This window comes from Mytilus edulis, chromosome 3, assembly GCF_963676685.1.
Source record: "Mytilus edulis chromosome 3, xbMytEdul2.2, whole genome shotgun sequence".
NCBI classification, from domain to species: domain Eukaryota; kingdom Metazoa; phylum Mollusca; class Bivalvia; order Mytilida; family Mytilidae; genus Mytilus; species Mytilus edulis.
Genome location: NC_092346.1, coordinates 13,327,293 through 13,354,306, shown reverse-complemented (window position 1 = coordinate 13,354,306; position 27,014 = coordinate 13,327,293). Strand labels below are relative to the sequence as shown.

General features: G+C 31.3%; 1 long non-coding RNA gene and 1 pseudogene across 1 annotated transcript; one reads left to right on the top strand and one right to left on the bottom strand.

Annotated features, from left to right (window-relative positions):
* Positions 1-7,452: 7,452 nt before the first annotated feature.
* LOC139515053 (piggyBac transposable element-derived protein 4-like) lies at positions 7,453-8,118 on the bottom strand (annotated as a pseudogene).
* Positions 8,119-16,840: 8,722 nt separating this feature from the next.
* LOC139514789 (uncharacterized) lies at positions 16,841-17,851 on the top strand. Its single transcript, XR_011662702.1, has 3 exons — positions 16,841-16,934; positions 17,077-17,155; positions 17,732-17,851. It is a non-coding gene; the product is annotated as an uncharacterized lncRNA (long non-coding RNA).
* The last annotated feature ends 9,163 nt before the right edge of the window (positions 17,852-27,014 follow it).

The window sequence follows — 27,014 nt, the reverse complement described above, 5'->3', positions numbered from 1 at the left end:
GTCACTTTTCATTTTGAACATGTATTCATATTCCTCAGAGTGTGTTTTCGTAAGGCCAGAATTATCAAATTCTTATGTCTATCAACTCGAAAAAAAATTAACGGTACTGATGGATGTAGTTGAGGACTATGCAAGAAAATGGTTTAAACGTGAGTCAAAGAACTTTAGACACTTTATCTTTCATGTATTTATCCTTCCAGGTTTTACAACAAAGGAGATCAAGTGCTTGACGTTTGATCGACAACATATATTTGTTGAATTTGCTGAATTGATATTTCAGTAGACAGTCGGTTTACAAATGGGTGCTAGATATGCACCACACCAGTCAGACTGGTTTTTGTATTCATACGAAGCATAATTCATACAGAACTATATTACAGACAAAAAGAAAGAACATCTTTCAAAATTCTTTATTTTCTCTTTCAGATATAAAGATAATTTTCTGTCACTCAAAAACCTACATTTCAGTAGATTGAATAATTAAATGTAAATGTCATTCCAATAACCACGTACATCTCATATATCCTTGGGTTTTGAAAAAAGGTCTGTTTCATATATTGATATTTTCCTCGATATTAACACAGATGGACTATTTAATAGTAGAATCTATAACAAACGTAATAATGTTCACTTTCCAATTATCAACTTCCCATTGCTCAGTAGTAACGTATCCTCGGCTCCATCGTTTGACGTTTACCTTTCTCATTTAACACGTAATGCTCTTGCATCTTTCTTTTACAGACTTAACTAACAGGGATGTGCTCCTTAGAACACTGGTTCAACAGGGTAAGAACGACTGAAATCGCACTAAGAATTGTACGGTCACAATCACCAGTTTGTTGACCAATACGATGTGTAGGAGTCTCAACGCACTCCACATTTGTTTGCGATCTTAGATCTTTACGTACCAGTATAATCGTCTGATATTTAATTTTAGCGGTTATGTTTGACTCCCGGATCTGACGTTCTGACTGATTGTGAATTTGCATGGCGGGTTCCCCATATACATGCAGCAGGAGACTACTGTCCTTAATAAGAAACTCGGTGCGAACTCGGCTTTGGTCAACTTTTTCATTAATAAGAATGCTATTGATAAAATTTTGTAATTCAGATATCAATATACAAAAGCTTCTTGATCTTAGATGATAAACTTTTACAGTGTGTATGTATTGCTACTTCATGACAAATAAATCATAGGAGTACAATTTATCAACAAACTACTGAAAGGTATTCATAAAACGAAAACTTTTTAAAAAGTAAATTAATTTTACAAAATGCTAAAGAAATGATGAGTTAAATATCAGTTTTAGAATTAGACTGATTTCCGAATAACGGTTCTCTAATTCTGTGCCAATTTGACCTTTTTCGAACCCATTGTACAAAATAATCTGATCAACGTGTGTTTGCCGGTAATCTCAGAAGATGATTGGACGAGTTTAGGGGTCATAACCTTTATCAGCTCACTGGATGAATCAAAATATGCTGACAGGTGTTAATGAAATTGTTTGCGGAATGTGAAGGGGCACTCGAAGGGGATTTTCGTTTAACAAAAAATGAAAATTTATTTTTTAATCATTAGAGAAACAGATTCTTACATAGTTACTAGTGGATTATCGAATTTATTCAATCTCAATAGTTAAATTATAAATAATTTTAAAGTCATCCCCGAGGCTTGGACTTTAAAAATGATAATTTACAAATGTAACTATCTCGATTGGATAAATTGGATAATCCACTGGTATCAATGTAGGACCCTATATGTATCTAACTGATGACGAGAAAGATTTTATCGTCTAACTATTGATCAGTTTTATGAACGTTTGGAATCTAACATTAAGGAAGTTTTGTATATAGACGTTATCCTTTTTATTTCATTGTCATGTGAGCTGCGATGTGTATATCGACAGAGCTGCAAACCAAATATTGAAATACCTATTGGCAATTAACCTAAACCACGATACACTTAATATAGAAACCTTTTACTGACACTTTTGTCATAGAAATATTAAAAAAAAACAAAGGTTATAAGAAGGTATTCTTGCCTGAGTGACTACTCACATTGTCCCGTTATAGAAAAAAGGCGATATCATTGAAATCAATATATCGCTATTGTCGATAATTATTGGCCAGAATGTGTTTTTGATTGGAAGACAAAATTTAGCTTTCTTAATCATATATTTTCTGCGTACTTAACAGTTTTATCAAATACATAAGGGTAAATGGTTTGTCAATATCAAAATAGTTCTGTATAAAAAAATGTTGCGATCAGCATGCTATTCTACACCTTATCATCTTCAGCGGTAAAACATAACAACATCCGATGGAAAGTACTTGATTGGATTATTAAATTGACTTTGTAGAGGATGCATCATTTTTTACCAGTAGTAAGAGTTTTGAGTGTCTGTGATCGTCAATTGTTAATTTTTGGTTAAATTGAGAACTTTTTGACGAACCCGACCTGGACACTCTGTCTGAATGGATCAAAGCTATTCGATCATGCATTCAGAGGCGCATACAAAAACTAAGATGTAATATGAGTACAAGAGTTTCTAACTCTTTCAAGAATCCGGAGGTTGTGGATGCTTTATCCTCTTTGCATGACAAATATGTCGTTGTTCCGGCAGATAAAGCCTCCAATAATATTGTCTTCATATGTAAAAAAACATTATTTGCAATGTCTCACTACAGAGCTTGGAATTGATAAAACTACTGGTAATCCTACATATTCTTTAACATCATTTACCAAGGATGAAATTTTACAAAATCATAAATCTGTCCTTCTTTCTTTTGGTATCAACATCAAAGAAAACGAAGAAAACTTGCCCTCATTATACTGGATACCTAAATTACACAAAACTCCATATAAAGAACGATACATAGCTGGGTCTTCAAAATGTTCGACTAAACATCTTTCTAAAGTATTGACTACTATTCTTTCTACAGTTAAAGATGGGCTTCAAAAATATTGTGAGGAGATATATTCTACCAGTGGTGTTAACCAAATGTGGATTCTCAAAAATTCGAAAGATCTACTGCTTAACCTTCGATCACAATCTTTGCAATTTTGCAGCAACATAAAAACTTTTGATTTTTCTACGCTATATACTACTATTCCCCATGCTCAGTTGAAAGATCGACTTCACCATCTCATAAAACAGAGCTTTTTCTATTAAAATGGGAATCGTAGATACAAATTTCTTGTTTTGGGATACAATAATTCATATTTTGTTAAGAATCACACTGAATCTTCCAGAAAATATACTGAAGATGATATTATTAAAATGCTGGACTTTTTGATCGACAATATATTTGTTGAGTTTGGAGGATTTATATTTCAACAGACAGTCGGTATTCCAATGGGTACTAATTGTGCACCCCTGCTGGCTGATTTGTTTTTGTATTCGTATGAAGCAGAATTTATTCAGAACCTTCTAAAAGACAAAAAGAAAAAGCACCTTGCGAAATTCTTTAATTTTACTTTCCGATATATTGATGATGTTTTATCATTGAACAACCCATACTTCAGCCAATACTTACATCTCATATATCCCAGTGAACTTGAAATTAAGGATACTACTGATACTAGAAGGACTGCTTCATACCTTGATCTTTTCCTCAATATTGACGTAGATGGACGACTTCACACGAAAATCTATGATAAACGGGACGATTTCAACTTCCCAATTATCAATTTTCCATTTCTCAGCAGTAACATACCCTCTGCCCCTTCGTATGGTGTTTACATATCACAATTGATACGCTATTCACGTGCTTGTTCACACTATACGGACTTCATATACAGGAGTGTGCTCCTTACGCAGAAACTGCTCCAACAAAGTTATGAGGAGGACAGATCAAAATTGACACTCCGTAAATTTTATGGACACCATCACGAATTGGTGGATCCATATGATGTCTCTTTAACCAAACTAGCTAAGGACTTTTTATTCACATGGTAGATTGTGGTTTGTCATTATGTCGTCTAATCTTTTAATTACCAAACGTGACTTATTCCCGATTGTGACTGTTTTGCTGAATGTGAATTGGCATTACTATAAGACGTGTTTCTGTACTTGTTGATCCCAAATTCATGTATTTAGTTTACATGTTTAATGTTATATTTGTAATTCTCATCGGATTTTGTCAAATGTGTTGACGTCTTTTTATTATATTTAGGTGTTACGGATAGAAAAATTAATCACCGCCTTTATTAATTATATTAAATTTTGTACGATTATTTACGTTTGAAGTTGGATTCATAACAAACTGGACATATATATATTACAGTTAATTGTTATTAATAAGTATTGCAATATGCAAATTACTTTTGAATTCACACCTCAAAAACCTATTTTTTTCAAGCAAATATACCTGTTTTTGACAGTTTTTATGAACAGAATGCATATTCATTTGGCCACAGTTCATTCTAAAAGTGGTATAACAATGATTAACAAATATAGCTTAAAAGATTACAATGTTATTTTTATTTTTAAACTGTAACGTTTATGTGTTTGACGTCATTAGAATAGTGATACTTATGACGTTAATGTGTTTAACGTCGACATTGGAATGAAACAGGTACTTGTCAACATGCGAACGTTATGAAAAATGATCGGCAGTAAAATGAACATTGCAAAGTGAAAAATGATTCGATTCACAAAAGGAAAACTGTTTTGGATATAAGAATATCAGAGACACCTTTAATGATTGACAGTTTTATTCAATTTTACATCATTTCAATGTAATCAATCCACAAAGTGCGTTAAGAGACAAATATGTATGATGCGCGGCATGTGTACATTAAAAATATCTGATGGAGTGAAACCGGCGGAAACAGTCACCAATGCATAGAGCAACACAGCAGGTAGGGCAGTTTGATCTTGTTTTCTTTTTGCACACTCTGCATAGTTTTCTTTTTGAACCTACAAAAATATCAAAAATAGTATTCATAACACATGAAACGTTTTGAAGTGCAATGAAAATAATTTTACCGTCGTGGATTTTGATAACGACGTTATGATCTACTTAATGTATGTATCACCTTTTTAGATATCAAGCTCAAGAATGTTTATTTTAATGTTTTTTATATTATATAATTATGTTGTTAATGAATAAAAAAAAAACACACCTTGCCAGAAGTATGGATAGTGTTTTCCTTTCATTCGTAGGGGTATTGCTGACATTGATGGCCACCCTCTTTCATTGTCTGGGTTTCTGCATTCCCCTATCGATTCTGTGCAAACACTCGTCCAAAATTGAAGTTTTGATAACTTTCGACGATTCAGTCCGTTTACTTGTTTGTATATGAGGTATGCATTGGCTGAAAAAAAATCAATCACTGAAATATTTTTATGTGTATCGTAAAAATCTAGTATTTCACACTTGATTTTTCCCCCCACACACACACAAATAGAAAGATAAGAAGATACATGTATGTTATCCAATATATATATATATATTAATCAGTTACTATACGTTTATATATAAATAAAAAGTTGAAATAAAACTGTCGGAACTATTTTTCAATTTCTATTATCAGTGTTATGATCCACTAATAAACATTGATTTAGAAAGGACTGAGAATGAAAATAATTCAATACATGGCATCTTTTCCGTACCAATTACTCTCAAAATCATGTTTATGAGAAGCTTCTTCCACATTTTTAGAGATCGTACATCTGGGTCATAGGACTGAATATGTTGATCACCTAGATCGACTCCACCCATCTTCTTATTGTACAGATTAACAACTGTTGGGACCTCCCTCCTGACTCCTCTTGCGTTAGTTGTTGGAATAATTCTAACAAATAGATTTAACAAAATATCAAATCTAGCATACTAAACCACAACAAGACGATTTCTGCAAGCTAAAACTTTATCCGTAAAAATTTATTAAAATATTTTTATAAATACATACATGTATATGTTCATTAAAATGAAACCCTGACTTCAATATACACAGAGTGTTTTTTGCTTAACTTAAGAGATACAATTTGTTTCTTTAATACTCCGACCGATCATAGAATAAATAAAAAATGTTTTATAGCTGGCTATGCGATATGGGGTATGTCGTTATTAGATATCGTACGGTGATCTATAGTTATTAGTTTCTGTCATTTTGTCTCTTGTGAAAAGTTGTCTCATTGGCAATCATACCACATCTTCTTATTTTTATATGAAACGTATACTTGATGGACACGTACTAGACAAATTCACGTTAAACAGTATAAGAAAAAGCTTTGGTCTATTTTCGTTTGTATTGGGACTAAACTTTTGTTTTCGAAAAGTAATCTGAACCGATTTTGATATATATATATACGAAACACACCTAGGATCAGAAAACGTTGACAGAAAAGTGACCTGCTTTCTATCGCCATATTTCATGGCCATCAATTGTCCTTGCTGTCGCACCTCACGTTCTCCTTTTGGAACACGGATTCGTTTAAACGAAGATGGCATGCCTTTCCTGTGAACCCGTACTGTACCAGTGATATAAGTGTTTCTTTCAAGGAGGTAGTGGCATAAATGTGGACTACAAAAGGCATTATCTACTAAAACATGGTGCCATTTATCATAAAAAGGATTCACCAAATCTGTTACTAAATCGAATCCAGAGCCATGTTGACTACGTGCTCCACCTTTACCACAATACAGACTAATTGTATTCACATACCTGAATAATAATAGTTCAAGACACTAAATAAACGATTGAAAAATAGTGTTTATTTATGCATATTATGTAAAAGATTTGTGGCCAAGCTTGTATTTTTTCAGTAAGAAATTTCAAATACCGTTTTATTTAGGTACAGTAAATATGTTAAATCTGCCCGTTTCAATATGAATGAAATGAACTATCGAATGAAAAAAGATGTATATATATGTTAGTCTGTACCATGTGTACGTATGAGTGATTTTTATTTTTTTTATTTTTTATCAGTATGTTGGTTAATGCGTATGCATGCATATTCAGGGTGCCATATATTTTAGCAATTACTATTTTGTTCTTAGTTTTCGTATACATGTTGAACATTTTATCATTTTATTTTCGTATCACCATAATACTCCCCCAGCCCCCGTCGAATACATTTATATTTTCAGGACATTACCGAGTGTCGCCCTCTGCTAAAACATGCCATTTTGGTCCCCATCTATGACTTTTTTTTCCAGGCATATACTGAACTAAGTGGTGACGGCCTTTAAACCCAACCATGGATTCGTCAACAGTTATATCTCTGGCAAGCTCATAATTGTCCTTGAAAGTATTGTTTAAAAGGTCAAAAATTACAAACAGTGGCACATTACATTGACAGAACGGGCAGATTTAATACTGCTGTTCCTCAATCCCAATCTTAACCAGCGCATACCAAATTTAAAGCACAGAGAAGAAAATACATCGAGGAAAACGCACCAGAGAGTAAAACCGTACATTGGGACAATTCGTGCCAACAGGCCTTAAGATTGAGGATTGAGGTCAAGTACTGGTCTTATCTTGTGAGCATGGTCGTGCCCCTCTTGACCACGTGGGACTTCTTCCTCATTGTTGTTGCAGTGCAAAAATCTTAGAAGATTTTGAAATCTGTTCCTGGGCATCACAGACTTAAATGCAGAAGTATTTGTTATCCATGTGTCAAGACAAGTATTCCAGTATGACCTTAAGCTAGGCTTTTTGACCAGGCCCATACTCAAAAATAGACCTAAAAAAGCTCTCATTTCTAAGGCATTGACATTTTCCCATGGTTTTGGATTTTCGGCCTGCTGTATATATTGACCGGCATAGCGGTTAGTTTCTGTAACCAATATATTAATAAGTGACCCTCCTGTCGCAGGGTCAGATGCAAGGCGGTCAAAATATTCAATCGGGTGACTGTTGATTGGTGGAGGATTTATTGGGCCTATGCGTTGTTCAAATGGAACAATTTCTAACGGATGCTCATAAGTTTGCGGATCATTTATAGTAACCCAGGGGCCCCTCACTACAGGCAAATCAGACTCATCCTCAGAATCAGTTGAGTCTGCATTGTTGTTTTAATTTGAGTCGGAATCAGAACTCTCAAAGTCGACATCATCAAGGATGCTCATTTCAGAGCCTTCATCTTCAAAATCACTTTGATCCGACATTTTGAATATTCCCTCGTACATTGAAACTATTTTCATATATAATATACAAGTTAAAACACGGGAAAAAATTCCGCAATTTCAAGAAGACAAAAAGAGATCTTAGTGGGCCATCAAGGGAATTGATAACATATATATGGCATGATTTTCTGTTGCATTGAAGGACATGTTAAATAAGCCTTGCAAGCTTAAAATGTGCCAACCAAAATTTATTGGAAAACATGAGCCGGTAGAAATAAATGGAATAATTTATTGCAATGTATTTGTATACTTTTTAAGTGTGAATAAACACAAATTTCTTTGGTGCTACTACAATTTTTATCGAGCAAGACATAAACAAGCATATACCTAACTGCTAAGTTATTTCAGAAGATCTGTGAAGATTTGTACTTTCGAATTTTATTTAATTATTATGAAAGAAAACGTAGTGAAACTGAAACTGATACTGATTATAAATCATATATAAAAGTGTTCAATACGCACAATATTTTAGAAAATAATATACATTATGTTACACGATATAATAGACAAGTTCAAACTAAACAATTATGTGTGCAAAAAAGTTTTAAAGTATAAATTTACACATTTCATAGTACTATGCACAGACAGGTGCTCCACACAACGTTATGGTATTGATTTTTGACGTCACAAAGTAAACTTCAAAATGACGTCATTTCGACGCTGTATGAAAACCATTTTCTTCTGTTTCCAAACAAATTTATCCAATCCACATTCAATATATACATATTCCTGCAAATAAGACACAGTTTATAAATAAATATGTTATATAACTTATTATGTTTTAACGACAAATATATAAACTAACTATTTTATTTTCTCGACACTTTCGAAAGCAAAATATTAACGTTACAACTGAGAAATGTCTAAATGCAAAGGGCCATAAAAGTGAATCTAATCACCGTATTGTATAGGATGTGTAGTAGAAATACTTCTGTGCATGATAAGCTTTGAAATAATTGTTTATCGATCGAATTTGATCCATTATTTACATAGATTTCAAATACTAAAGAAAACGTAAATCTGAAATGGACATATATGTCCTCTTGGGACTCGGTTGGTGGTGGACGTATATGTCCGCTTGGGACTCAGAGGATTATCAGTATTTAGTTCTAATTTAATCTTAAATCAATCCTAATTCTATCTCACTTTGATAGTTTTTCATATGTGACGTCATGCTGTTTCTAAATTTCATAAATTCAAATGTGGCATAACGTTTGTGCCTTTTCGCCATCGTATGTGACGTCACATTTTTTTAATTAACGTTGACGCCTGGACTGATTCGGGTGTGTCTATTCTGTGTTAATCTTTAATAGCATTATGTATTCGGGTTTAGTTTTCTGTAATTAGTTAATACTTCAGTTTCATTATGTATATCTCTTTCATATTCATTTGTTAAAATTTACTGTTTGCAATAGCATGAATTGTTCTATATAATAAGGATGTTCTTATCCCGGGCATAAAAACAATGCCGTATTTGGCAAAACCTTTTCAACTTTTTATCTTCAGTGCTGTACAATTTTGTACCTTTTTCACTTTCGATCTTTTATATCTGGGCGTTATGTATTCGGGTTTAGTTTTCTGTAATTAGTTAATACTTCAGTTTCTTTATGTATATCTCTTTCATATTCATTTGATAAAATTTACTGTTTGCAATAGCATGAATTGTTCTATATAATAAGAATGTTCTTATCCCGGGCATAAAAACAATGCCGTATTTGGCGAAACCTTTTCAACTTTTGATCTTCAGTGTTGTACAACTTTGTACTTTTTTCACTTTCGATCTTTTATATCTGGGCGTCACTTGTAAGTCTTGTGTGGACAAGGCGCGTTTTTGGCGTATTGAATTTTAAACCTGATGCTTTTTGTTATCTATTAATCATTTTTTTCTTTGTCTAATATGTTCTATTAATTTGTATTGTAGTCCTGTAATATTATGTTGTCATTTCAATGTTATATTTAAATTTGCCATTAAAGTGCGAGGTTTGGCATGCCACAAAACCAGGTTCAACCCACCACTTTTATTCCCCTTTAAAAGTGTCCTGTACCAAGTCAGGAAGATGGCCATTGTTATATTATTGTTCGTTTCTGTGTGTGTTGCATTTTAACGTTGAGTCGTTTGTGTTTTCTCTTATTTTTGAGAAATTGAGATAAGACGTGGCACGGTACTTGTCTATCCCAAATTCATGTATTTAGTTTTCATGTTATATTTGTTATTCTCGAGGTGTTTTGTCTGATGCTTGGTCCGTTTCTGTGTGTGTTACGTTTCGGTGTTGTGTCGTTGTTCTCCTCTTATATTTAATGCGTTTCCCTCGGTTTTAGTTTGTTACACCGATTTTGTTTTTGTCCATGGATTTATGAGTTTTGAACAGCGGTATACTACTGTTGCCTTTATTTGTATAGTAATTAGAAAAGAGTGAACAGAACTGTAACTGGTTAAAACAAAACAGAAATTAATAAATCAAAGGGCACATTATTGAAAACTATAGCATGAGCAATACGAACCCATTTTAAACAAAACTAGGTGTGGGCTCACCAAAAGCATTAAGTCTCAGTCAATGACGCCACAATCGAGAAAAAAAAACAAAGTACTGTTTGTTTAACTGTAACGCATCCCGCAGATGCACTGATATTTGTAAGCTGATGTTGATTTTTTTTCACCTTTTACTATCAAAACCTGACTTGAATAAATATGATTTAGCAGCAGTGGAATATCATAAATAGAACTTTTTTATTTGTTTCTCTAAATTAACCAACTGTGCACCTCTCTCTATCGACTTTTCTTATTTTCATGACATGTATGAGTCAACGTGACTTCAGACACTTGTAAAAACAGAATATCAAGGAAAATAGATCATTTAATTTTTCTTACAGGTATTTTGACGATGTTATATTTATTAACAATCCAAACTGTTCTGATTGGGTCCCATTAATTTATCCTCCTGAACTAGGGATTAACGAAACCACAAATACAGCTTCTTCTGTCTCATTTACCTCGAATTTGACAACAATGGTCATCTCATTTACCTCGAATTTGACAACAATGGTCATCTCAGTACCAGAATTTATGACAAACGAGACGACTTCTGTTCCAAATTATAAATTATCCTCACCTTAACAGCAAATTGCCAACTTCATCGCGTATGGAGTACATTTCTCAACTCATACGATGTTGAAAAGCTTAAAGCTTTACTCAGACGTTTTAAAACGCAATCGGTGTTTGCGCAAAACATTAAAGTGTTGGGTTTTTAGTCAAAGAACGTCTCGTCTGGTTTTTTTTTTAAAGTTTCACTAGAAAGTACCACGACCTTATTGATTGTATGATTTTAAACCTAACATGCTAGGGTATTTATACGTTCTGCTATCGTGTTTTTGACTTGAGCGTTTCTGGTGCAGGTGGGTCCTGGTGTGCGATTCCGAGGCAAGAGGTCTTAATAGTGTTGTTTTAATTTTTTGTACCCTTGCATTTATATTTTACTTCATTTTGTACTTTATCGAAAAAATGTATACTATATATGTTATATATTATCAACTACAAAAATGTGCTAATCGGCGTCTAAATTAATATACTAATAACTGCTAACACTATTTTGTTGGCCGTCAATGTCTAATTTACAATCAAATTCAATGTTTATGTTGGCCTCTTTATTAGATTAATTTGTGTTATTTTTTTTTTAAATTTTAAGTCAGTTGTGTTGTATATCTTTGATATATGTTTACACAGTTTGGGCTGTTAGATCCAAGTTATTGTCACATCTATTATGTCTGTTTGGGTTACAACCCCAATTTTTGTCAATATCACGGAACGTTAAACAATTGTCATACAAGTGAGAGGTTAAGCAAGCTATAACACCAGTGTAAACCTACCATTGTCTCCGAACAATGCCTGTACCAAGTCAGGAACATACAAGTATTTTCCATTAGTTCCTTTGGTCAATAATGTTTGATTTAGTCCGTTTTTATGGACTCCCTTTTTTTAAATTGCCTTTGTGTTCGGCATTTTTGTTATACTTTTTTACTTTCGTGATTTCTTTGGTTTTTAAATTTTCTAACAAGATGTTTGTGTTTTTCTAAGAATTATTTTGGAATTTTTTGTTTTGTTGGTTTTTTTTTTTATTTCTTTGCGCAGGCTTGTATTGAAGCAGATTTTGTCGTGAAATACAATAGTAACTTTTGTAGGACTGCAAGACTCTTAAAAATAAATGGTTAAAATATTGTCTTCATGGAAGGACCACGCAAAATCAAAATAAATGAAATAGAAAAATTAAGTATAAATAATCAAAGTGTTGAAGAGTCCCTCTGTTGTTTCTTTTTGAATTGTATTACTTTGGAATTTTTATACTTTCTACTGAATACAGTTGAAAACGGCAAATCATTTAATCAAAGGCTGACTATATTCCGCTTACCTACTTTAGCAAAACAGTAAGACACATTATAGGAAATTACGGTAATTCAATAAAAAACAAACGTGTTGATGATAGCGGAAAACAATATTTGAAAACAATCAACGTTTAACATATTATGTATGTGTGAAAATAAAATAATAAAACACTTGTGAAAACAAAATGCAGAGTTAAAATTATAACTGAAAGCAAAATGCACTAAAAATTATTGATGCGTTTGGCATAAAATCGAATATTTTGTGTTTTATTTGTTTATCTTGGCAGATAGGGCGCAATATAATTTTATCTTAGATAATGTAAAAACGTATGTTATTGTAAAGATTAATAATAAAGGTAAATGTGCTTAATGAGATCCAAAAATAAAATCATTGTGTCATTTAAAAAAAATCTAATATATATTGACACCGCTTTTATACATTCACTCTTCAAATAAGGGATATACGTCACTGACTGCAGTGTGTAAAGTTTGAAATCTAGGAAGAGATAGCGGTATATTTACTAGAAATCTTTTTTATCAATACTAGGCAACAGAAGATAATAACGTATAAAACGCAAACACATATTAAATACATGCAACAAGAAAACAAAACCTTGCGGGAATCCAATAATCCCCAAACAAAACGATATACGAATTTTAACTATTTCACAATATTACTAAATCGGTAAACTTATAACGTTGCTGTATAAGCATAGTACTACGCATTCAAGGTGGCATTCAACTCTTTTTTGGTTTATATGTTTCGAATCAAGATATCTAAATCTAGAAAAGCGATTTTAAAGTACGAAATTTGTAGTCTGTATTTCTTATATTGATCTTTCAAGCATTCGTGAATCTAGGAATATAGACGATAGCTAATAAAACATGTTGCAATGGACAACAAAATTCTGCTGAAGCGTTAAATTCAGTCCCCTCGTCCATTAACTCTGGTTGAGCATTTTTAATGCCAGAAACAACTCTGATGTCGGTAAAACGTGTAACATATGCATTGTGATATGTAAAAGTCATTTGTCTGACCAATTTTGATGTCAATGCCGAGAATAGAAAGTTGGCTTCTGACAAAAATCAATTGCTACATTTATTATCTTATCTCATTTGCTGTATACTACTGTTACTGTAGTAATATTTTGTCCGATCTAAACCTTGACATTTTATTGAGGATATTACGACCACCTATAAATTGAGTACGATGAATAGTAACGCAGTGTTAAAATATCACCATTTTCATATAATTTTCTAAGGTAAGTGTAGATTAGCTAAATTTCATCGGAATTAAAAATTGATTGATACTGCTAGTAAAAATATACCACATATCATTATTGTTGAAAGTCATCTTTCATTTTATAAAAAAAAACGTAAGAATTTTCTCGGACTTCTACATAAACTCTATACAAGTCTGCTGTATATCGTTTTTATTGACTATTGTATTTAAAAATGTTGGTATTTTAATCAAAACAAAAGAGACGATAAATATTCACCACCCACAAATAAAAGAGAAACAAAAAACAAATTGATAAGACGAACTGATAAAAAGCAAGTCTTAAAAAAACGCCATTATATAGAACACTAAATACTTAGCAACAATTACCTATCCAACAACAAGGGATAATATCAGGCTACTGATGTCAACTACTACATGTATTAAGGGCATCCGATACAGTTTCTCGATATAAGGTCATTTTTATAATTTTGAAATATGTTGTAGGCCTTGGCGAGTTATAAAATAAAACAAAAATAAAACATAGGTCACCGTGCTTGTTTTCGAGAAAATTGAGGCTGAAAATTGGGGATTTGTGCAATTTTGTTAAAAAATTAGGCAATGTTGTAAAATTTTTGGAGCAGATATTCTTCGTCGTAAATTATTAAGATCGGGTTCAATCTGAAGCTGTGATAAGTGGCAATAAGAAAAAAAATAAATCACTACACGAATAACTATACAATTATTCAAGTCTTGCTTGACATTGCGGACCAGATGCTCAAAGTGGTATTTTTCTAAACCTAAAAAAATGGAAAAAAACTGTTTCTGAAAATGTCATTTTTATCATTGTTCTGCATAAACTGCATTTTGTCATGCTTTCTCCCAATCTCAAATAAAAATCCTTAAAAATTGCGTCACCCCTTTGTAACCTCAACGTTAGCGCTAAAGTGCACGACGTCGCTGGCAGACAATTTCGACGTTATCGCTTCAAATTACCGGCGACATTTTTCAGATGTATAAATATTGCTTGTAAAGTACTATCTATAAATTGGTAACATTGTTTTCGGAAGTAAAATCATGTGAATAACAAATACCTCTCTGTGTTTGTGGTCTAAGTGAGAAACATCTCAAGAAAAGTTATTACGGACTGTTGATAATTTTTACGGCTTTCAAAAATTAAAGACTCGGCAATTTAGAACATGACATACAGGTACATTTACTGAAAACACTCGTATATTATTTCATTCTGTATGATGACCTCTAGATGTTGTTCTTTGTTTTGTTTTGTTTGGTTGGCTGTTGTTTCATTACACATACTCCTTAATATCTTTAATTCATGTTTTTATCACTGAGAAAATCCGTTTTTGTAGATACGAATTTTAAAAAAGTTAGCTTCGTTTATACAGTAATCAAATTTGACGCGCATTGCAATTTGAATTAGAATTTACGTTAGGACGTAAAACATTTCGAATGCAAATTAAACTAATTCGAATTACGTGTGAACTCAGCATTATCCTGCAAACGGAACTTCTTTTTTTGTACAAAAATTGCAGCACATAAAATTAAATTATGCCGTTTCTTTTCTCGCTTGAGTTGTTTTACCTTGTCATTTCGGGACCTTTTATAGCTGACTATGCGGTATGGGCTTTGCTCATTGTTGAAGACCGTACGGTGACCTATAGTTGTTAATTTCTGTGTCATGTTTGTCTCTTGTTGGGAGTTGTCTAATTGGCAATTATACCACATCTTCTTTTTTATGTGGTCAGAAAACAGAAGCAAAATCTCACAAAGGAGAATCTTCAATTTGCTAATGGACGCTTTTGTCCAGACAGAGAAACTATAATTTTGAAATTTTTGATTAGGCAAAAAAACGATTGAATTAATAGCAAGAGGACTGGATATATTACGATTAGTTGCGATTAAAATCATTCTCTCATAGCGTAATTTTATTGGTAAATGACTATATATTTTTTTTTCACCACAGCGCGTACATAAAATACCGCATGTCCAATACCCTGCCTGTCCTTCCGAACTTCTGGTTAATTAGATTTTTTAAGTGTACAATTCTTGGCAACTTTCTATAAAACTGATATCGTATGGACACGTTCGAAAATCAGTGCATATCAACTATTCTTTGAAAGAGTTATGCTATTTGGAAATATTAATTATATTGAAAATTGCATTGTATTTTCTGTCATTCCGTCATTTCTCTAATATATATATAAAAAATAAAGAAAAAATAAACGGCTGCGCTTCGAGCGCATGATACGCCGCTCGTCTTATGAAAAAAAACCCATAATATATGTTTTTAAAATAACACGGGGGTTGTTCGGGAAGTCATGCTAGGTATATCCTGACTCATTCATTATTCTTGCTCAATAGGAAGTTTATTTATCACAACATGTTTCATATGATCCCCAAATTGAAGCTCATTAAAAATTCAAGAACTCAAAAATGAATTAAAGAATCATCACGAAAAAGTATACAAATCTTAAGAATAATTTAACTAAAAAGAATGTGAAGTTTTATGCAATAATTATAGATAGTTTCTGAGATACGGCGCGACATGTGAACCCCCACCCCCTTTTTGTCATAAACTCAATAACTCTAAAATCAAATTCTGAATCATTCTCAAAAGAATATACAAATTCTTCAGAATTATATTACTAAGAAGTGTGTAAAGTTTTGAGCAAAAGTCATAAAACGTTTTCTAGATACAGCGCGAACTGTAAAAAAAACTGTTCTAGTTATAAAGTCCTGTAACTCATAAAGTTCACCAAAAATGATACAGATCGTTTGACCATCATGACTGAAAAAACAACCATGTTCAGTTTAATGATAATATACTGTACCATATTTACGACGGACAAACGGACGTCGGCATTTTTATACCATTTTACGTCCCGTCAAAATGTTAACGGGTGTATAAACATATTGTTTGCTATTGCCTTTTGTTAGATAAACTACGTGCAACGTGGAGGAAATAGAAACTTTGTTCTTTTATAAAAGTTGTATCATTGTTTGTATTAGCGGCATACCATTATTTTTTTTTACATAAATAAATTGAATAAATTGTTCAGAAAGGAAATTGACTTCTTCGTGTACATTGTACTTTCATTTTTAAAAGTTATTAATAAACCAGTTCATGCATTGTAAACATGGACTATTCGGAATGGATTTAGACACAGAAAGCACGTTTGAGGTAAAATTGCCTTGAAAGTGGGGTTTACGGGTGTTTTCTAAGTCAAATGGGTGGACAGACGAGGCTGTATTTAGTTTACTGTGTTAAATTTTAAATTGCCCTTACAGTTTAGTTTATACACCATGTGAATTTTTTATGTCAGTGTTAACCATGTTCTGAAGAGCATTCTGTTGAAAAATCTTATATGTGAATTGGTCGGCAGATGACACTTCAGCATTAAAGTATGTATCAACTATCGTGACGGTGACAGTCATGTTATTTTTTGTTATGACCGCAAAAGTTTACAATTTGCCAGTGTACCGTCTACATTTTGCACAGACACTAAATCATTTAAACACTTATTTGCCCTGGATTTATACACATCAGAATCCAGTTTCAAATACTTAAACTTTATAATTCTTACCAATTTATTTTTTTCTACCAGCATTCCAAGGGACATAACCCTTTTTAAAAACATTTTGAGGTATTTTTTTAATTACTCTTTCTCCCCATTTTCTAATGTAAAATACAAGAAAGTGGATTTTTGTGTAAATCTATTAGAATTAAACTGTTATGAGTAAATAAAAAGACTTTAATACCAGTAACAATTAATGATTGACTGAAAGGGAACCGTTATTTGTCACACTAGGGGAACAGACCAAAAACTCAAGTTACACATAAGGGCTTATAGAAACTTCCGTGTAGACTGTTAACATTTATAGAGACAGTTCTTTCAGCTAAAACACTTTAATTATTGATTTAACAGTACATTTATTTCATTTTTGTAGGAAAGTAATCACATTTGTTTTATTTGTTAGACAAAAGATATCAAGTTTTGATGAAAAAGGAAGGAAGGAAGAAAAATGGACCAAAACAGACCAAAACAGACCTTCAAATGAACTCTAAAAGGTGCAATGAAATTGTTTATCATCTTAAAATTGTCTTTTGTATACTATTTAATTGTTTGAATGCATATATCATGAGTTTATGATCAGATATTAGTCAACACTGCATTTTATTATGATAAACTGAAATTAGGATTTTTCGAAGAAATTAGACTGAAATTGCCGTAGGATATGGCCTTTTATTATAGTGATTTTCTCTAAAACAATAGCTCTGACTGAGACAAAACTTGACAGTTATGCTTGAAATAACTTGCAATTGGAGGGAAAAAAATTAAATTAAGTTTATTTGACATTTAGGTGTTCTTTATTTAAGAAACAGTCATGTGTTTTATTTCTTATTATGTTAATAGACTGTTATCCTGGTAGAATCAAATGCACTGACTAATATTAATGGCGTAGAAATTAGCATGCGGGAGAAACAGAAATTTGAGCATGGAAATTCCACATTACGTTTCTTATTACGGAAAGTGACGTTTTGCGGGAATTCAAACGCTTAACGTCGCGCCAAGAGTTAACTCCCTTGAAACTGTATCGGATGCCCTTAAGAACGGTTTTGCTGTTAAAAATTTTTTTTTTTAGGGTCACTAGCACTTCTGTGTTGACATGAATAATCATTGATATGATCATAATTATAAATTAACTGTTTGCAAAAATTTACATTTTTGAAATATTAATGTTTTTCTACCTCAGGAACAGATTACCTTATCTGTATTTGGCAAAACTTTTAGGAATTTTGGGTCCTCAATGCTCTTCAATTTCGTACTTTATTTGGCCCTTTTAATTTTTTTGGATTCGAGCGTCACTGGTGAGTCTTTTGTAGACGAAACGCGCGTCTGGCGCAAATACAAAATGTCAATCCTGGTATCTATGATGAGTTTACTGTATTATTGTAGAACAGAACAAAGTTTTGAAATACCTAATCTCTTCTTTTGTAGTATGTAAGTGGAATTCATTCGTTTGATGTGTTTGAGCTTTTGATTTTTCCATTTGAATAGGGTCTGTCCTTTTTTCATCTTCCTTGGAGTTCGGTATTTTGGTGATTTTACTTTTTCCATAATGTGCTGTGAATTCTAAGTTCATTAGTCAATCATGTCAATGTCAAATACTTATTTTTGCATATCAAAAACTTTTTACCCAAAGTTCTGTCTGCTGAACCAACCACTTAAATATCGTGAAGAAAGTATGATGTATCCACAAACGTTTGTATCTTCAAACAGATGGAAACCTATAGGCTCATATCACATCGAAGATTGCGAAAAAAAAAACGCACTTCTGCATGTATCAGAAAACATATTTGATTCATTTATATAAAGTTTCAAGTTTAACCTATTGTTCTTGCTTTCATCCGAAATTGAGTTATTCTTCCCCCATTTTGGACACTTATCGATACGTCTAATAGTGAAAGATTAGTTCCCGTGGACTTTACCAGCCTAAAGGCCAGTACAAAAATGTACATTGGTCTCAACATGAACATATTTATATTATATCATTGAAATTTGCTGTAATAATTTTTTTTTGAATCCCTACAAATAAAGAAAAGGGTATCTCCCTTAGGTATATACGAATAATGCTTTATTGAAAGGGGAGGTATTTTTTGGTCTTTCGTCTTCGAAAGTCTGTGTCAAAATTACTGTGTGTTATTTTTTTTGTTAGAAGAGAGGCTCTTCCTAATATATATGTAGACCAAAAACCATTAGTGACATGATCATTTAAGTCACCTATGTAAATTCCGACGTGTTAATGATGTCAAAATAACATCATGAGTTACCTTTCTGTTTCAAACTTTCCTGATTAAGTTAATTGTTTCATTTTTTAATAGAATTAACATTATTTTGAGAGGATTGGATAAGTTTACTTTTTTTTTTGCAATTTCAGGACCAGACTTTATCCTTTATCAAACTGTAAATATAGGAACTTCAGAGAGAGCAAGGACTGTATCTTCTTTACGACAGTATCATATTTCACGTTTGGTTCTTTCTATAAGTTCTTCAACGTTTATTTACATGCTGGATTTTCAAATATTTCTGACTCATGAATCACTGTTATTATTTGTCGAAATGTTCAACTGATGCTTTAAGTTTGAGACCGTCCATTGTGTTTTATAAGACTTCAAAATATAATAGAATAGATGCAATATTGATACAAGCTTCAACAAAAAAAACTTTTCCAGAACAAAACTGAAAAAAGGTAGTTTTAACTTCCCCAGGTTGTGATAAACTAAGATAAATCCGACTATTCATTTTTAGATCTCTTATAGTTATATATATCCTAACGTTTTCGAACTGTTGCCTTTATTCTGCATATGAATGTGTCTATAGTTTTCAATGTTTCATGTTTGAGTGGTTCTGGTGAAGAAAAATAAAACAAAATCAGCTTCGGACGCACGAAACATAAAAAAGTGTTATGTTTTATTTACCAGCACTGGGTCAATACCACTGATGGTAAACTTTTAGTCCCCGAGGGTATCATCAGCGCAATAGACGCTACATCGATACTTCATGTTTTTTATCACTTTGCAAAATATGCCGTTAATGAATGGGAAATAATTAAGAAACTAAGGCTCCAAGTCTCTCAGTCAAAATTAACCATTAATGAATTTGATTTTACGTTATAAGGTAATGTTTCATTATATTAACAAAAAACTTTAGGGTAGATTAAGCCGTACTTTTGAATGATTTTTGTCCGAAACATTTAGCGCCAATCTGGTGAAAATTGATTTCAAAAACAAAAAAAAAGGTTTTAGTAGTCTTATTAGATATATATTACACAGATAAAATAGAGTTTGTACTTAACAATGGCTGGGTTTCAGCAATTTAAACATTTTTCGAAGAATCGACAAGGATACCCGATATCTACTTTGGCTTTCGTTTGAGTGATTGTTAGCCTGTCATAAAAATTATGTACATTTCAAAGGAAAAATACAAAATTCAAAAAATATGTGTGTCTAAGTTTAAATCGAAACTTAACAAAAAGGGTAAAGCGAACAGGATTATGTAAGGACTATTTAAAGAGGAACAAACATATTTAAGAGCACCTTTGAAACTGGATTTTCTTTCCAACATCATAACTTATTAATTTTGTAAAGAACCTAATTATATTGTAGTCACAAATACATTATAATCAGTAACTTACAAAAGATCTCATTAACGTAAAAGACAAATCAACTGAAATACCTCGAACATGGTTCTTTCAAGGTGAATATATATTATAAAAATAAATGCAAAATGTCTTCTCTTTAAACTTTGATTGAACATAACACTCTTCATATCAATGCTATACTTGATGCAAGAGGTTAGATTTCAGAGAATGAATATTATCTACAGAAAAAAACATAATTCAGTAAGAAATGATTTTGATAATGTTTTTAAGTAATACAGATCACATAACAAGTATAAAACAACAATCTTCATAATAAAATATTCTCTGTATTTTGAAATGTTTACATTGTATGTGTACTGTTCTATATGTGCCTTTTTGCCGCAATTATAATTCCAATGTTTTGGTAATACTTTTAATCAATTTCTCCAATCCAATCATGCTTATTCTTGTCATTTTCAATGCTATTTCTTTTCTGAAGTATTACATCATGCATTAAGTATTGCATTCATTACAAAAAGTTATATTTTAATTTGTAGTTTGAACAATAATTAATATTAATCTATTATGAAATATTCATATGTGAACATTCCGTATGTCGTCATGACATGAAATTTAATTGTCACTTTTCAAGCAAATATTAATCATGCAATTGACGTCATGACCGCAGATCAATATCTAAATTGATAAAAAAAGAAGAAAAGTTGTGACAATATGTCTAAATGGTGCTACTTTAAAAAACAAATAACATATTTGGAAATGCTTACAAATTTGAGAACAAAGCTTGAATGTTGCCATTTCAGCACGATAATTCTAGAATTCAACATAAGGAAATGCCTGTACCAAGTCAGTAATATGACAGTTGTTTTCCATTCGTTTCATGTGTGTTTGAGCTTTTGATTTTATAATTTGATAATGGACTTTCCGATTTGAAAAGAAAAATCACAAAAATACCGAACTCCTAGAAAAATTCAAAACGGAAAGTCCCTAATCAAATTGCAAAATCAAAAGATTGTTGTTTTCCACTCATTCTGTTCGGTGATAATGTTTGCTTTTTCAAAATTTACATTGGACTTCAGTATTTTTTACTCTTATTTATCCCGACAGTTCATCAACTCATAAGTGGTACGTCACATTTTTCAGACAACTCATGTATTCGACAAAAGAAAAACACGTTATATACAAAGTTTACACTTCCTTTGCAACTATTTGTAAAAAGGTATGTTCTTTATATGTGACATCATCAGGCATGGTCGCCTTTTTGATGACGTCATAATAGGGAATTCAGAAGAAATCAAGAAAATTTGTCGTCATAATTGAATGTCGACCTATCATTTGCCGATAACAAAGTTTTCTCTCGAGATGAGTAATATTTCTCATACCGATCGATAAATGTGAAAATTAGAGGAACGTTATTACCCGAGACCTACATTATTATTTTTCTCACGTCTTAATATCAACATGAAATGATTTTCGCACATCTAATGAAATCATCGTGTTATAAGCTAGGGAAAGGGGCCAATAAAAACCAATCGATTAAGAACGGGCAAAACCAGTAAGAAACGACAAAAGACAAAGTAAAAAAGGAAAGATTACTTTTTTTTTTAAAGCAGTTAACTTCGTTATTTATCTTTCAAAATTAAAATTGACTACCACCCGAATAAAACACATTATCATTGGCAATCATACACATCTTCTTTTTTATATCATTATAATATTTGATGTCAAATAAATCAAGGGGTTCCTCAAGAGATATTTCGATGTATCATGTATAGGAGCTGAGAATTATTAAGTGTTAAGTAAATTAACGAAAACACCAAACTCAAAGCAAAATTCAACTGTTGTATTCCTGACTTGGTATAGGCATCTTTTTATGTAGAAAAAGATGGATTAAATATGGTTTTATGTGGTTGTAAATGTTAGTTTAAATTAAAGATCGGTCAGTAGGTGTAACAAACAATTGTTTTCTTTGAAAAACCAGCAAATTTATAGTCATGTATAATTTGTTCAGCGTTTTATTATCGGTAATAATATCTTAGAGGTAATTGTTTTGTTCGCCCTTATCACTATTTATAAATTTCGTAATGCAGGCATCAATTTTAAATGGCATTAACGTTTCCTATAATTATTTATGGAAAATGTTGCTTTAAATAATTGTTAAAGTATATTATTTGATTGATTGTTAACATCCAAGTACAACCTCAACAAATACAGGAACGTGTCAGTAAGTTCTGTAAATATCATTACATGTAATGAACGTATGTTTAGTTTGTCATAAAATTATTCACGTGTTTTTTTTTTTAGTTTCATTAATTATAGGTATTATTTAATTGCATGTCTGTTATATTCAATAGAAATGTACTATTTCGTAACTATTTAAAGGTTCGAAGAAGTAAAGAAAATGTTTCTATTTTATTATTTTTTATATTATATCAGTGAACGCGCTACCAGTTGTTCATACTTATATTCAAAGTATATTGCTATGTCTTATAACATATTTTGTTAAATCTTTAATATATGTACTGGTTTCATGTATATAACATACCGTTGAAAGAAATCACTACCTCGATTTGCGAAAAGTTCTTTTAAGACCCGTAATTCAAAATGTCACAATGAGAAAATGGCGATATGGACAGTTAAAATTTCTGGAAATTTAAACAAGGTCGAATAACAATCATATATGTAGCATGTAATTATTTAATATTATATTTTTATTATTCTTTATTTGTTTAATGTTTCGCTTGTTTCAGTTGTTGTTGTTGTAAATTCTGATATTATTTCGAAGCTTTTATTAATGCGAACAAAGGGACTCGGTGATGGATGATCGCAAAAATAAGAACACATATCTGTATACAGATTTTCCTGAAATCGTAATTATCGATTTCGCATTTTTGTCTATTCTTCAAAAATAGCAATAATAAATGCAAGCAATAATAAATGAAAGCAATAATTTCTGAATTTACAGTATGCTTAATTTTCATGAATGTTTAACTTGCAAGGTTTTCATTTTTATACATTAAGAATGAAAATATGAAGTTACCAGATTAGGAAAACTTGTACATTTACTTTTAAACTGAAATCCAGACAGTCATAAACGAAATATCAACAATAACAATATTACAAACGTAATCATGTAACAGAATGAACATATCTAAAAATCGATTAACCCGAAATCAATGGTCGCTACGCATAATTAGTAACATCCATGGATTTAAAATCTGATGTCTTGATATTAACATCTTCAACTTACCAATTATTAATAGATGTGATTTTCTGCTTTTTAAATTTAACAACGCATAACTTTCTTATATTGTCTTTTATCCAATGATTAAAAACTAAACTTTGCCCGTTTAACTTTATATATTTATTACCCAATATTATTTGTTGTCTGATGGTTCTAAAGTTTCCTGGTTTATTAGTTTGACCACCGCCATATCTTACCCATGTTTTAAGTATTGCAAAGTAAAAATAAGGGATTTGCTCTTTTGGTAATTAATGGATTTTAAATTGTCCAGATTCATGTGAAATATTAGAAAATTTGATCCATACTGATTAAAGTAAAATGTTGGAATAATTTTCCAATTTTACTGTTCTCCTTCCATTAATCTTTTCACCCATTTAATTCGTATTGCATCAATAAACTTGTCGATATCATTCCAAGACCTCCTTCAGTTTTTTATATTATATTAATTGTATTTCTTTTAATTTTTTCTTGATTATGGTTCAAAATGAAGTCATAAACCATTTTTTAAACTTATATAATGAATATTTGTCGATATCAGAAACTGAAGTTAAATATGTTATATTGGGTATAACTAGAGATTTCACAACTAATACTTTTCCAATCATTGTTTACTTTCTTTTCTTCATTGAGTTTAGATTTTTTTTAAGATTTTTTATGTTGTTTTTCTATATTTAAATTCATACATTGAGATTTATTATATCTAAAGTAAATACATAAGCTTTTAACAGTCTCTTTGCTCCACTTAATATTTTCAAAATTGTCCTGAATGTTTTTTTATTTACCGAAAGCTAATCCTTCAGTTTTAGTTCGATTTAAAATAAGTCCTGATAAAGAACCAAATACTTCAATTATACTAAGTGATTGAGTATTTTCATCTTTAGAGCAGAGAAAAAAGGTAGTATCATCGGATAATTGGCTTATTATTAGGCTGTGTGTTTTTTCATCTAACTCTATGTTTATTCCTTTTAGATTATTGTCGGTTCTTATTCTACAGGCTAATATTTCGACTGCAAACACAAATAAAATGGCGTTTAAAGAATATTCTTGACCTTGACGCATTCCTCTAAAAATTGTCAATGGGCTTGAAATCCATCCATTATTTGGAACACATGCCTTAATATCTTAATACAAGGTTTTGACCCATCTTAACATAAAATTTTCAAAACCAAATTCGGTTAGTGATTGATACATGAATTCCCACTCTAGGGAATCAAAGGCTAAAAAAGTAATGCTCCATCTATTTTTACTAACTTTTCTGCATGATCAATAATGTCTTGTATGTGACGTATATTAAAACCTATATAACGGTTTTTGATGTATCGATTTTGGTCGCTGTGGATAATTGTTGACATCACTGGTTTTAATCTTTGGGCTAATGTATATGCAATAATTTTAACATCAACATTCAATAGTGTAATTAGTGTAATTGGTTTGTAATTACCTAATTCAGCGGGGTCTTCTTTTTTAAATATTAGAGAAATAAGGCTATTTTTTTGGGATTCAGATAACATCCCTTCTTTATAGCAATAATTGAAGCTTTGAATTGCATAATTCTTTAATTTTAGTATTTCTGATTGTTTTGTAATGATCTCCCTTTTCTCATTCTTTAAATTTATTATATTTTTTCTTGTTTGTCTACTTTTCTCTAGTCCTGGAAAAATATACCGTTCTTTCCCCCTTCTTCTATCCATTTTATCCTAGAACGTATATGTGCACCTTCTTTATAATCATAAAGAAATTCTATCTTATTTTCTAATAAATTGATTTCATTTTTTTTTCCACTTCACTTAATTTTTTGTTATCGTTTTTTTTTCCTGTAATGTTTGATTTTTTTTTCTCCAAATTTTGAATTTAATTTTGTCTTTGCTTAGCTTTATTTTTACAAAACTGTATTGTTAGTTCTCTTACCTCAATTTTAAACAAATCCCATAATTGTGATAGATTTTCAGTGTAATTGCTTTTGAGTATAAAATAGTCATTACATTTTCTAATTTTTTCTTTATAAGATTTATCAGTAAGTAAACTATTGTTTATTGTTTATTTTAAAGAACCCTGTACCCTTATTATCATTGTACATGTTAATTTTCAGTGAAAATGCCTGATGGTCTGTACTAGAAATCAGGGCTGGTCTTATATCTGTAGACTCTATCATAGTTCTCAATTCCTTACCGATTAGAAAATAACCTAGTCTACTTACTTCATCATCCTTATTTTTACGTTTCCATGAATATTGATATAGTTTCGGATGTAATTGTCTCCATACATCCCCTAGTTTATTTGTTTTTATTAAAGTTTTAAAACTATTTGTAATTTTTTGTTCTCTATTTTTTTTATTATTCTTTCTATCTGCACTACTCAATGTTTCATTCATATCTCCTCCTACTACTAAAATTCCAAGACTGTGCTCTTCAATTATATTTTATTTACATTTTTAAATAAGACGTTTCTTTTTTTCTTCTCATTTGGTGCTTATAGATTAATGAAAGAGAATATATTGTTGTTTATTTAAACATTTACCAGAATTATGCGACCTTCTTGATCAGTATAAGTATCAATTATCTTTGACTTTAGTGGGTTTTTTTTTATAAATATAGCTACACCTTTTGATTGAGTGGTGCCAAAACTGTGAAAAACATCTGCGACATATTCATTGCTTACTTAATTTTCTATTTCTACAGCAAAATTGGTTTCTTGGATAAAAAGTATATCTTTTTTTTTAATATTTCAACCATGTATAAAGTCTATTTCGTTTTTCTTTTTGACCTAGTCCTTGACAATTTAAAAAGTAAAATCACAAAAATACTGAACTCAGAGGAAAATCAATTTGAAAAGTCCATAATCACATGGCAAAATCAA